This window comes from Triticum aestivum, chromosome 2B (assembly GCF_018294505.1).
Source record: "Triticum aestivum cultivar Chinese Spring chromosome 2B, IWGSC CS RefSeq v2.1, whole genome shotgun sequence".
Classification (NCBI taxonomy): Eukaryota; Viridiplantae; Streptophyta; class Magnoliopsida; order Poales; family Poaceae; genus Triticum; species Triticum aestivum.
In genome coordinates, this window is record NC_057798.1 from 19,882,330 (window position 1) to 19,894,269 (window position 11,940).

Consider the following 11,940-nt stretch of genomic DNA (forward strand, 5'->3'; position numbering starts at 1 on the left):
AAGTGATTGGTGGAAATGTGGATCTAGATCTCCTCTCTCTTTTCCCTCAAAAACTAGCAAGAATCCATGGAGGGATTGAGAGTTAGCAAGCTCGAAGAAGGTCAACAATGGGGGAAGAACACGAGCTCAAAGGGTGAGGTTGAATGGGGAAGAAGACCCCCTTTTATAGGAGCTCCCGAATCCAACCGTTATCCCCTCACTCAGCCCGCACAACGCGATACTACCGCAGGGAGCTGAGGTACTACCGCGGTTGGCTGCGGTACTACCGCTGCAGGTTGCGGTACTACCGCATGTGCAGCTCTGGCCAGATGAAGGCCTGTTGCACAGGGCAACGAGCGGTAGAACCGCCGGAGCGGTACTACCGCGCGCCCCTACGGTACTACCGTAAGGCAGGCAACACTAGGCACAGAGAAAGCACGGACGTAAAAAATTACTTCCGTACCTACTTCCGCTGAGGGAGGACCTGCGCAAAACTCCGGAACGGTACTACCGCACACGAAGAGCGGTACTACCGCGTAGGGCGCGGATGTAAAAAATTACATCCGCCCCTACTTCCGCTCATGCTGCTAAGCCTGGCCAGAGCCCACGGTACTACCGCGCTCGCGGCGCGGTACTATCGCGTAGGGCGCGGATGTAAAAAATTACATCCGCCCCTACTACCGCTCGAGCAGCTGCGCCTGGCCGGAGGCCACGGTACTACCGCTCCAACAGAGCGGTATACCGCAAGGGCCTGCGGTACTACCGCTCCGGAGAGCAGTACTACCGCATGCCCCAGATCAGCAACACTAGGAGTCCTTTATTCTGCAGAGAAGACAACAGAGGGTAACAATAAAACCAGAACTGCCATAACTTCTGCAAATGAGATCCGAATTGAGCAAACTCAAGCTTGTTGGATACAAGACAACGAGTAGCATCAAAACCTCCAACAGGAGAGGAGATATGCCAGGGGAGGTATGCCTAACAGGAGAGGAGAGAAACCTCCAACAGAGAAGGAGAGGCAGGGGAGGTATGCCTAACAGGAGAGGAGAGAAACCTCCAACAGAGAAGAACCGGCAGAACCTCCAACATCGAAAACATCATAGAAGAAGCATGTGAACTCCGTTTTCGATGAACTCGAGCTTGTCATGAAAATGACCAAAAGCTCCAAATATCACAAGGAGAAGAACCAAACAAGAACCAATAAAGATGATGCAAGGATGCAATGGTTTGAGCTCTCTACGAACGATACGATCAAGCAACTCCTCGAGAGCCCCCCTTGATAGTACGGCAATCGATCCTATAAATCGGTCTCCCACAACTACCATGAGACCGGTAAAATAGAAAACCTATCAAGGGCAAACCTTTGCCTTGCACAAAATCCACTTGAGCTAGATGATGACGATCTACTCCTCCTCAAGATGGACCACCTTTCTTGATTGCATTGGCTCGATGAAGACTAGTTGATTGCTCCCCCATACTCCACTATGGGTGAGCCACTCTTCCGCTCATCTTCACAAGTCCATTGTCACCACAATGGATGGCAAGCTTCAAGCACTTGATCTCTTCGTGATACATCACTTGAACTTGCACACCGTAACCTAACCCCACAAAGAACTCTCACAAAGACCATGGGTTAGCACACAAAGCGTAATGGACAATGCTTACCATACCATGGGATCACTTGATCCCTCGGTACATCTTGTGCGCTTTGTGTGTTGAATCTTTCCAACTCTCTTCATTTGGATGATGTCTTGAAGGTGGACATGAATGATCACACAATCTTATTCTTCAAGACATGCTTGCAATAAGCTCAACACTCACATGACCAATCTTTGGATAATTCCTTAATAACGCCTTGGTCAACTCATAAACTCCTTGAAACCAACACATGGACTTCAAGAAAAGCCTATGGACAAAACCTTCAGATATAACTCAAGGCAACCATTAGTCCATAGAGATTGTCATCAATTACCAAAACCAAACATGGGGACACCGCATATTCTTTCACATGGCATGTAGCAGCTGCTAGTCAAGATCAAGGAGACACACATGGGAGAAAGGAAGGCTATGGCTGGGCGGAGGAGAGCCTGCCGCCGGCTGACCATGGGGGTCGTCAACAACGGCGGCAGGGGGGAGGGGAGGGGATGGGGGCTCCGGAGTCGCTAGGTGCGACCCGGGAGGCAATTCATGTTTTCACGATGAACCTTTCAATAATAAAGATACCGGAAACCCACATTTTAAAACGGTAATTTTTACAGGATCAAAGGGAGTGTGTGTGCGTGTGTGTGTGTATATATATATATATATATCTCCCTAATAATAAAACACGGATTGGGTCTCCGGGTTCACCGTCGTGGATTTTTTGCATAAAGGTCCATGTGGTCTTTACGAATTAAACCCGCCGTCCCTGTTTTATCTGGAAAAACGTTTCGTCTTTTAAAAAAACTGTTTAGCACGCCTAAGCCTCAGCCCGTCGCCGTCGCCCACGCAAAGTTGCTCCTCCGCTCGCTTCCTCCCCGCCGGCGACGACATGATGTCTTCCGAGCCCGAGAAAGCACCGCCCGCCCCCGAAGCGGGCGTCCCCGCAGCCACCATCAGCAATAAGCAACGGAAGAGGGACGCCAGGAAGGCCGAGAAGGCGGCCAAGTACGCGCAGGCACAGCAGAAGCCCGCCGCCAAGGACCCCTCGCCGGAGCATGAGAAGAAGAAGCAGCAGCCCGCCGCCGAGGACGATCCCTCGGCGGCCAACTACGGCAACATCCTCCCCGGAGAGATCCTTCCCGCGGCAGTCCCCGATGAACCGTGGATGGAGATCGGCCGCCTCGACAAGGCCGCCGCCGGCCGCTCCGTGCTGGTCCGCGCGACAGCGCAGGCGGTCGACCGTGGGTCCAAGACCAAGAATGTGGCCTTCCTGGAGCGGCGGCAGGGGATGAGCACCGTGCAAAGCGTGCTCGCCGGCAGCGCCCAGATGGAGCTCTTCGCCTTGTCCAGTAATATTTGTTGCTTCTTATTGCTTGGTGGTTCCAGTAATGTTACAATATCTGGGTTTTCTAGCTGAAATGGCGACTCACATTGTGTTTATTCCTGCAACACCTAGAGAGTACCTTGAGGCTCAGTTACGAGGAAGGAATACAACTGTTGAAGGTACAAACATGTAGCTATTTCATTACCACCCTGATGTTTTTCTCTCATCATTTGAATTTTATGTTGTTCTCATGCAGTATATAACTGCTATTTTAACTTTACTATACACAGCCTGATGTATGACATCATAATAAGAAAAGAAAAAGAATTAAGCATTGGTGATTTATTTGCTTGGCATGTAGCTGGAATAGAAATTGAGCCTATGGCTGACCTCAACAGAAATTGTACCTAATTTTGTGAGTACGTTGTCATGCTTAGGGGGCACTGGGCCGAATCCAGGGACACAGTACGGTCCATCGGACCCGTTGCAACGCACGGGCCCTTTTGCTAGTATATATATATATATATATATATATATATATGAGAGGACTATATTCCTTCAATTCCAAAACTTAAGCCTCGCACATTCCAACATCCAATCTCGGCGGTCCGCGCGAAGAAGACTGCTAAGTGTACACATTACTGTCACGTTTACATGACTTAGTCTCCCCACCATTAGTCCCACGATGCACGATATGTGTGCACGTTCTCTGTAAACTGCCTGTATTCAGTGCCTATATGTACTCCTGACTCTGAATCAATGAGATAAGTTCAGACTCTGTTCAGTTTTACAGTTCAATATGGTATCAGGCTAGACTAGTCCTCGTCCACGATGAACCAAACCGGCGCGGTAATCTCGCCTGCCGCCGGCAACACCCACCTCGGACCTCTGGGTCATCTTCCTCCCCCGACCTACCAACCTACCTTACCTACTCACCCCCCATCTGCTACTCTGCTTGCCCCAACCTCAATCATCGACACCATCACAGATGTATCCCCGTTCATCCCCATCGTCCTCGACCTGGCGGCGCACAACTACTACCACTGGCGTCATTTGTTCCTTGTCCACCTCGGGCGCTGCGGCCTCCGCAGCCACATCGACGGCGACAACCTGGCGGCCTCCTCCGATCCCGTTTGGATCAAGGACGACTTCGCCATTCTGCAGTGGATTTACACGCGGATCTCAACGGAGCTGTTCGGCCTCCTCCCCAAGGACGGCGCCACCGCCTTCGTCATCTAGCGCGAGCTCCAGGGCCTGTTCCAGGACAACCGCGATGCCCGCATCAACCACCTGGAGACAGCGATGCGCACCCTCAAGCAGAGGGACGAGCCCGTCGGCACCTACTGCCAGCGCCTCAAGGCCATGGCGGATGAACTGCATGAGCTCGGCGTTCCGGTGGATGACCGTCGGCTCATCTCCGCCACCCTCGCCGGCATCAGCGAGCGATTCGACAAGGTCACCTCCGTCATCCCTCTGCTTCGCCCCGCGCCGCCGTACTCTGAGGTGCTCTCCATGCTTCAACTCGAGGAGACCAAACTGCGCACCAGGATGGAGCAACCGCAGGCCTTCTACTCCAACAACGGGCCTCGCAACAGCGGCAACGCCGCCCAAGCTCCGTCCCCGCAACAGCCGGCCGTGCGCCCCACCGGCGTCAGCCCGAACTACAAGGGCAAGAACCCGATTCCCGGTTTTCAGCACCGGAACGCATCCAACAACGGGTCGACCTCCACGACGCCATCGGCTCACGCCTCACCAGCACCGCCTCGTCAACCGGCAGCGACACCGACGGCACCCATGACTCCGCCATGGCGTGCCCACACTGATCCCTGGACCGGCTTGGTTCAGGCCTGGCCTGTCCCATGGACCCAGGCAACTGCCGTCGCCGCGCCTGGCCCCGTGCCCTGGCAGCTGCCGTCGCCACGACTCGTCGGCGGCCCCGGCCTGCTTGGCCGGCCTCCTGCTCAGGCATACTACTTCGCGCAGAACCATCAACCGGCGCCTGCGACATACCCGGCCTCGCCATTTGCGCCTCCTGCCTATGCGGCTGCGCCGATGCAAGCGCCGATGTACGCACCTCCCACGACTCCTGCGTCTCCTGCCTGGGACCAAGCGGCCTTGGTTCACGCCTTGAATGCCTATACCAACCACAATGATGGAGGCTGGATCGTCGACTCTGGAGCAACTGCGCACATGTCTGGTACGCCTGGTATGCTGTCTTCTGCCCATCCATCTCCTTCTACACCACCCATCATTGTTGGCAATGGATCACATCTCTCTGTCTCTCACATCGGTCGTTCTGTTATTCCTAATGTTCATCGTCCCTTATATCTTAACAATGTTCTTGTTGCTCCTTCCCTAGTCAAAAATCTTATTTCTGTTCGCCGCTTTACAACTGACAATCAAGTTTCCATGGAATTTGATCCCCTTGGTCTTTCTGTGAAGGATCTCAAAACCCAGGCCCTGATCGCACGACATGATAGCACTGGCGATCTCTATCCATTCCATGAAGCCATGACAACCAACTCTGCATCGGCGTTCCTCGCTAGTGTCAACCTTTGGCACCGTCGCTTAGGCCATCCCAATTCACAGACTGTATCTAGTTTACTTCAGCATTTTCAAATTCCCTGTAGAAAAGACTCTCATGACCCAGCGCTCTGCGAAGCCTGTCAGAGAGGAAAGCATGTACGTTTGCCATTTCATCTATCAAAGACATCTACCTTTACACCATTTGAGCTTTTACATTGTGATGTTTGGACGTCCCCTGTTCTCAGTGTGTCTGGATACAAATATTATCTGATTGTGGTTGATGATTTCACTCACTACATGTGGTCTTTTCCTCTTAAGGCCAAATCTGATGTTCATGGCATTTTTGTGAAGTTTCAACAGTTTGTCTCTACCCATTTCTCCACACCCATTCGATTTCTTCAGTGTGACAATGGCACTGAATTTGACAACCAACGCAATCGCGACTTGTTTCTCCAGCATGGCATTGTCCTTCGATTTTCCTGCCCATACACCTCGCCTCAGAATGGCAAGGCTGAGCGCGCCCTTCGCACCACGAATGATATACTCCGCACCTTGCTCATTCAGGCATCCATGCCCATTGCCTACTGGGTCGAAGCTCTTCGGACGGCCACCTTTCTCCTCAACCTTCGCCCCTACAAATCCAACCCCTCCTCTACGCCATACATCAGCCTTCACAACTCACCTCCACCATATGACACGCTGCGCGTTTTTGGTTGCCTGTGCTATCCCAACCTCACTGCCACAACACCTCACAAGCTTGCTCCACGTTCCACTCCGTGCGTATTCTTGGGCTACCCTGACGAGCACCGCGGATATCGCTGCCTGGATCTATCCTCTGGTCGGATTATCATCTCCCGCCATGTGACCTTCGACGAACAATCTTTTCCCTTTGCCACATTGCACGCCACCTCCACGCTTCCGCATCCCAACTCATCCTCCCCTTCCTCACGGCCTCTGTTTGCCGTTACCGACAACCCAGCTCCCACGCAGGCCACAACTACGCATGAACCTCCTACACCTCCGGCACCACCGTCCCCTCCACCCCCTCCCTATACTGCCTCCACCACACCTCCCCATACTCCACCTCTACCGGCCAAGGCAATTCCGGTCCCTATTCCCCAAAACCCACACAAGATGACCACTCGAGCGAAACGGGGCTTTGGCATCCCTGCTCGCCGTCTTAACCTGTTAGCCTCCACCTCTACCATATCCCCTGTTCCTAAAACATACCGCTCTGCACTTCATGATCCCCATTGGCTTGAGGCTATGCGCTCCGAGTTTGATGCTTTTAAGCAGAATGACACTTGGGAGCTTGTTCCTCGTCCTCCCTCCTGCAACGTTGTCTCAGGCAAATGGCTATTCCGCCACAAATTTCACGCTGATGGCAGCTTGGCTCGCTATAAAGCTCGTTGGGTATGCCGCGGCTTCTCTCAACAACCGGGAATCGATTACGATGAGACGTTCTCCCCCGTTGTCAAACCAAGCACGATTCATGCCGTCCTATCCATTGCGACCTCCTCTCACTGGCCTATACACCAACTAGATGTAAAAAATGCCTTCCTTCATGGCACCTTGACTGAAACTGTGTACTGTCAACAGCCACAGGGCTTCGAAGATCCATCCTTTCCTGATCACGTCTGCTTGCTCAAAAAGTCTCTTTACGGCCTTAAACAAGCACCCCGAGCTTGGTTTTCTCGCTTTGCCACATACATTCAGACCCTTGGCTTCCTCCCTTCAAAGTCCGATTCTTCTTTGTTTACTTATCACTCCGACAACGCCACCGCCTACCTCCTCTTATATGTTGATGACATCATCCTAACCTGCTCCTCCACTACCTTCCTCAACTCTCTTATAGCCTCTCTTCGGTCAGAATTCTCCATGACCGATCTTGGAGCTCTCCATCACTTCTTAGGCATTACTGTCACGCGCTCCTCTGCTGGCCTGTTTCTCTCCCAACGTCAGTACCTCTCTGACCTCATTGACCGCGCTGGCATGACTGACTGTCACATTGCTCGCACCCCCGTTGACACTGGCAACAAGCTTGACTCCTCCGGCAACCCTGTTTCTGACCCGGCATTCTACCGCAGCCTTGCAGGTGCTCTGCAATATGCCACCCTAACCCGCCCGGACATTGCTTATGCTGTCCAACAGGCCTGCCTATTCATGCATGATCCTCGTGATCCTCACCTCGCTCTTGTCAAGCGTATCATACGCTACCTCAAGGGCACTCTTCATCTTGGCTTACACATAAACACCTCCTCCCCAACTTCCCTGACAGCATACTCGGATGCCGATTGGGCCGGCTGCCCCGAGACCCGTCGCTCTACTTCTGGATTTTGTGTGTATTTAGGTGATAATCTAATCTCTTGGTCTTCCAAAAGGCAACACACTGTTTCCAGGTCGTCAGCAGAAGCGGAGTATAGAGCTGTGGCACACGCTGTTGCTGAGTCTCTGTGGCTCCGCCAATTATTGTTGGCACTCCAACGTCCAATATCCAAGGCCACCATTGTTTTCTGCGACAATATCTCTGCAGTGTACATGTCAGCGAATCCAGTTCAGCATCGCCGCACCAAGCACATTGAGATCGATCTCCACTTTGTCCGTGAGAAGGTGCAGCTGGGCGAAGTCAAAGTACTGCATGTTCCTACTCAATCTCAATATGTTGACATTTTCACCAAAGGACTACCAACAACGATTTTCAGTGAATTTCGCTCCAGTCTTACCATCGTCGACATCGATGCTGCGACTGCGGGGGGATGCTAAGTGTACACATTACTGTCACGTTTACATGACTTAGTCTCCCCACCATTAGTCCCACGATGCACGATATGTGTGCACGTTCTTTGTAAACTGCCTGTATTCAGTGCCTATATGTACTCCTGACTCTGAATCAATGAGATAAGTTCAGACTCTGTTCAGTTTTACAGTTCAATAAAGACGATCGAGTAAAGTCATGACAAAACCCAATCAACAACGAAAGCTAGCTAATTCATAATCAGTCGATGACGCAACAACTAGCTTATCCGCATCTTCGCATACTTAGATCAGTGGCGGGTGTAGGGGCCGACCCGAAACCCACTCGAGGAATCAATCTCGGTGTTTTATCACACGAAGAAAGACGAGGAAGACCGTGAGAAACCCCAATAATGTAAATCGGTTAATCCACAGTTGATGACACGAGTATCTTATCCCCGTCTGCGGATGGAGCGGTGGCGGCATGCAGGACCGACCTAAAACCTACCCCCATCGGCCATACATACACATCCACATGGACGCACAAGGCAACGACGTACACAAAAGGAAAAGTGGAGAGTTCCTTTCGTTTGGTGGACAACGACGCCATCCGTCTCAGGGTAAACAACAGTTATAAGTGCGCGCGTGTGTGTCACCGGCAATGGCCTCCGGTTGGTCCGTTGGCGCGATGATAGTGACCTCCGTTTGCCAATTGCTATCCACATCACCAACATCCATCCATCCGGAGCTTTCCGAATTCCCCTTTTCCTCGTCTTGTTGCCGTCTTTGCCGCTTGCAACTTACGCGCCGCGCTCTCCCGTAGAGGCCTGTCTCCTCCTTTCATGGAATTATTTGATGATGACGCCATTCTCCGGTAGAAATCGCGTGTAAATTTTCCAAAAGGATTGTGCTGTACAACAATATGAGTACGAGTGGTCAACACGGAACATGCTGTGAAAACGAAACACGGAGAAAAGAGTACCGGCGGAGGTCCTCTTCGACACCCGGGTGAACAGTACATAAAAAAAACATTGAAAAAAGTTCAAAAAAAATATGGCAAACTTTGACAAATATTGTAAGAGCTTGCGAAGTTTCATTGCTCCAAAATGCTTTCGGAAGTAGCATTTTTGGGAGTACCGACTTTGTCTTCTTTTTTTTTTTGCCACGCCTTTCAGGAATGTGATTCCACGACAAATCTTGGCAAGCACTCGAAACATCTGTCAATGTTTGTCATAAAAAAATCAGTATTTTTTGAATTATTCTTGGATTCTTTTGGTCAAAATTACTGTTCACCTAAACTCATTTGAGCGCGGACCGAGAAACTCCGCGTCCGAGTACCGGTTGCAACCGAAAAACAACAAGAAAACACTATTCATGTTTTTTTTTCTAGACTACTACAAATGCAAATGAGGTGAACTTTTGGATTTGCAGTCTATACTGCAATGCCTCACAAGCATCAAACCTTTTTTAAGTTATATGTCCAAAGCTTCTTCACGCCTATTTTCACTAAAAGCCTGTTTTCGACCAAATATACGGATATGCATGCATCTCAAGTTAGTGTTTGTCAAAAGTTCTCATTACTCCAATATCTGAAATGATTATAAGTCATATTTTCGGAACGTGTAAGCAAGAAAAATATTTCTTGAAAATAATGCGCAACATGATGGAAACACCGAGTTCCATTTCCCATCGCACGAGGAGAAAACAGACGTGTGTAAATTCAAACAAATACACGACATACCACGTGGCCAGAGCAATGGATGCGCCGACTTCTAAAATAAAAAAGTTAAATAAAAATAAATAAATCATATAACAGTATAGTTGTGTGTGCAAAAAAAAATCAATGCCGTGGCCAGAGATTTACCCCGGTTTTATTTTCTCAAACAAAAGTTCATGTCCCCATTGGACAAAAAAACACACACCTCAACTTGTGATTCCACAAGTTAAGCCCACGCCGGGCCGAATTCAGCACCCGCGGCCCAATTCCGGGGCCTGCGCTTTTGAGGCTGGCCCGTCGAGCTGCCAAATTTATCTATCCCACGTTCCAGCTCTCCTCCCGCTAAACATAGCGAGCTCGCCTCCATGGATCGCATGGCCGTCGTCGCCTCCGCCTCGCGCCGCTCGCCGTTAAAGCCAGCCAACCACCACCCCCACCGCCTCCCCCCGCCACCATGCGCGCCCCACCCCCACCCCTCCTCCTCCTCGCCGGCGTCCTCTTGCTGCTCGCCGCCTCCGCGGGCACCGTAAGCGGGGCCGACGCCCAGCAGCCCGCTCCCAATGCCGCCGCCGGGGCCAAGCAAGGCGGGGGGAAGCCCGGGGGCGAGGACTTCGAGGAATCCGGCCTGAAGACGTACCTGATCATCGTGTGCCGCGCAACCGGGCCCAAGGGCGGCGAGGAGCTGCGGGAGTGGCACGCCTCGCTGCTGGCGTCGCTGCTCAACACCACCACCGACATGGTCCTCCGCGAGGCGCTCTCCCACGTCGGCCCGCGCCTCGTCTTCTCCTTCCAGCACGTCGTCAGCGGCTTCGCCGCCCGCCTCACGGACCGCGAGGTCGCCGAGCTCTCCAAGCTGCCCTGGTGCGTCGAGGCGCTCCCCGACGCCACCCTGCGAATCACCACCACCTACACGCCGGAGCTGCTCGGGGTGTCCGCGCCGGCCACGGGCGCGTGGAGCGTCGCCGGGAGCATGGGCGAGGGCGTCATCGTCGGGGTCCTCGACAACGGGATCGACCCGTGGCACGTCTCGTTCCTGGACGACGGCATGCAGCCGCCGCCCGCCAAGTGGCGCGGCGGGTGCCACTTCGCCGGCGGGGCGCCCTGCAACAAGAAGCTCATCGGCGGCCGGTCCAGGGCCCCGCAGGAGCACGGCACGCACACCTCCGGCACCGCCGTGGGCGCGTTCGTGCGGGACGTCCAGCTGCTCGGGGCCCCCGCCGGGGCGGCCTCCGGCATGGCGCCGCGCGCGCACCTGGCCTTCTACGAGGTGTGCCTCGCCGACACCTGCTCCGCCACGGAGGTCCTCTCCGTCACCGAGAAGGGCGCGTTCCAGGACGGCGTCGACGTCATCTCCATGTCCATCGGCGACGACACGCAGAAGCCCTTCTACAAGGACCTCATCGCCGTCGGCAGCTTCTCCGCCGTCCTTTCCGGCGTCTTCGTCAGCACCAGCGCCGGGAACGCCGGCCCGCTCGAGCGCACCGTCACCAACTGCGCCCCGTGGCTGCTCACCGTCGCCGCCAGCACCATGGGCCGCCGCCTCGTCTCCAGGCTGGAGCTCGGCAACGGGGTGGTGATCGACGGCGAGAACCTGAACCCGTACGAGCCCGTCAAGGACAGGCCGCTCGTCTTCATCGCGGGCATGTTCGCCGACGGCGCGCTCAGCGCCGTCGACGTGCGCGGCAAGATCGTGGCGTGCCAGCGCAAGGAGGACCCGTTCATGCTCGCGGAGATGATCCAGAAGGCCGGCGGCGTGGGCATGGTCAGCTGGTCCGGCCCGAAGCGCGGCGCCGCGACCACGCCCGTGGACGACCTCACCATCGCCGCGGCGCGGGTGACGCACGCCGACGGCGAGAAGATCATCGCGTACGTCAACTCCACGCCCAACCCCACGGCCAGCCTCAGTTTCGCCGGCGCCGTGCTGAACCGGGCCTCCCTGCCGGCCATCGCCGAGTACTCCTCGAGAGGGCCCTGCAACATGTCCAGCGTCGGCGTGCTGAAGCCGGACATCACCGGGCCC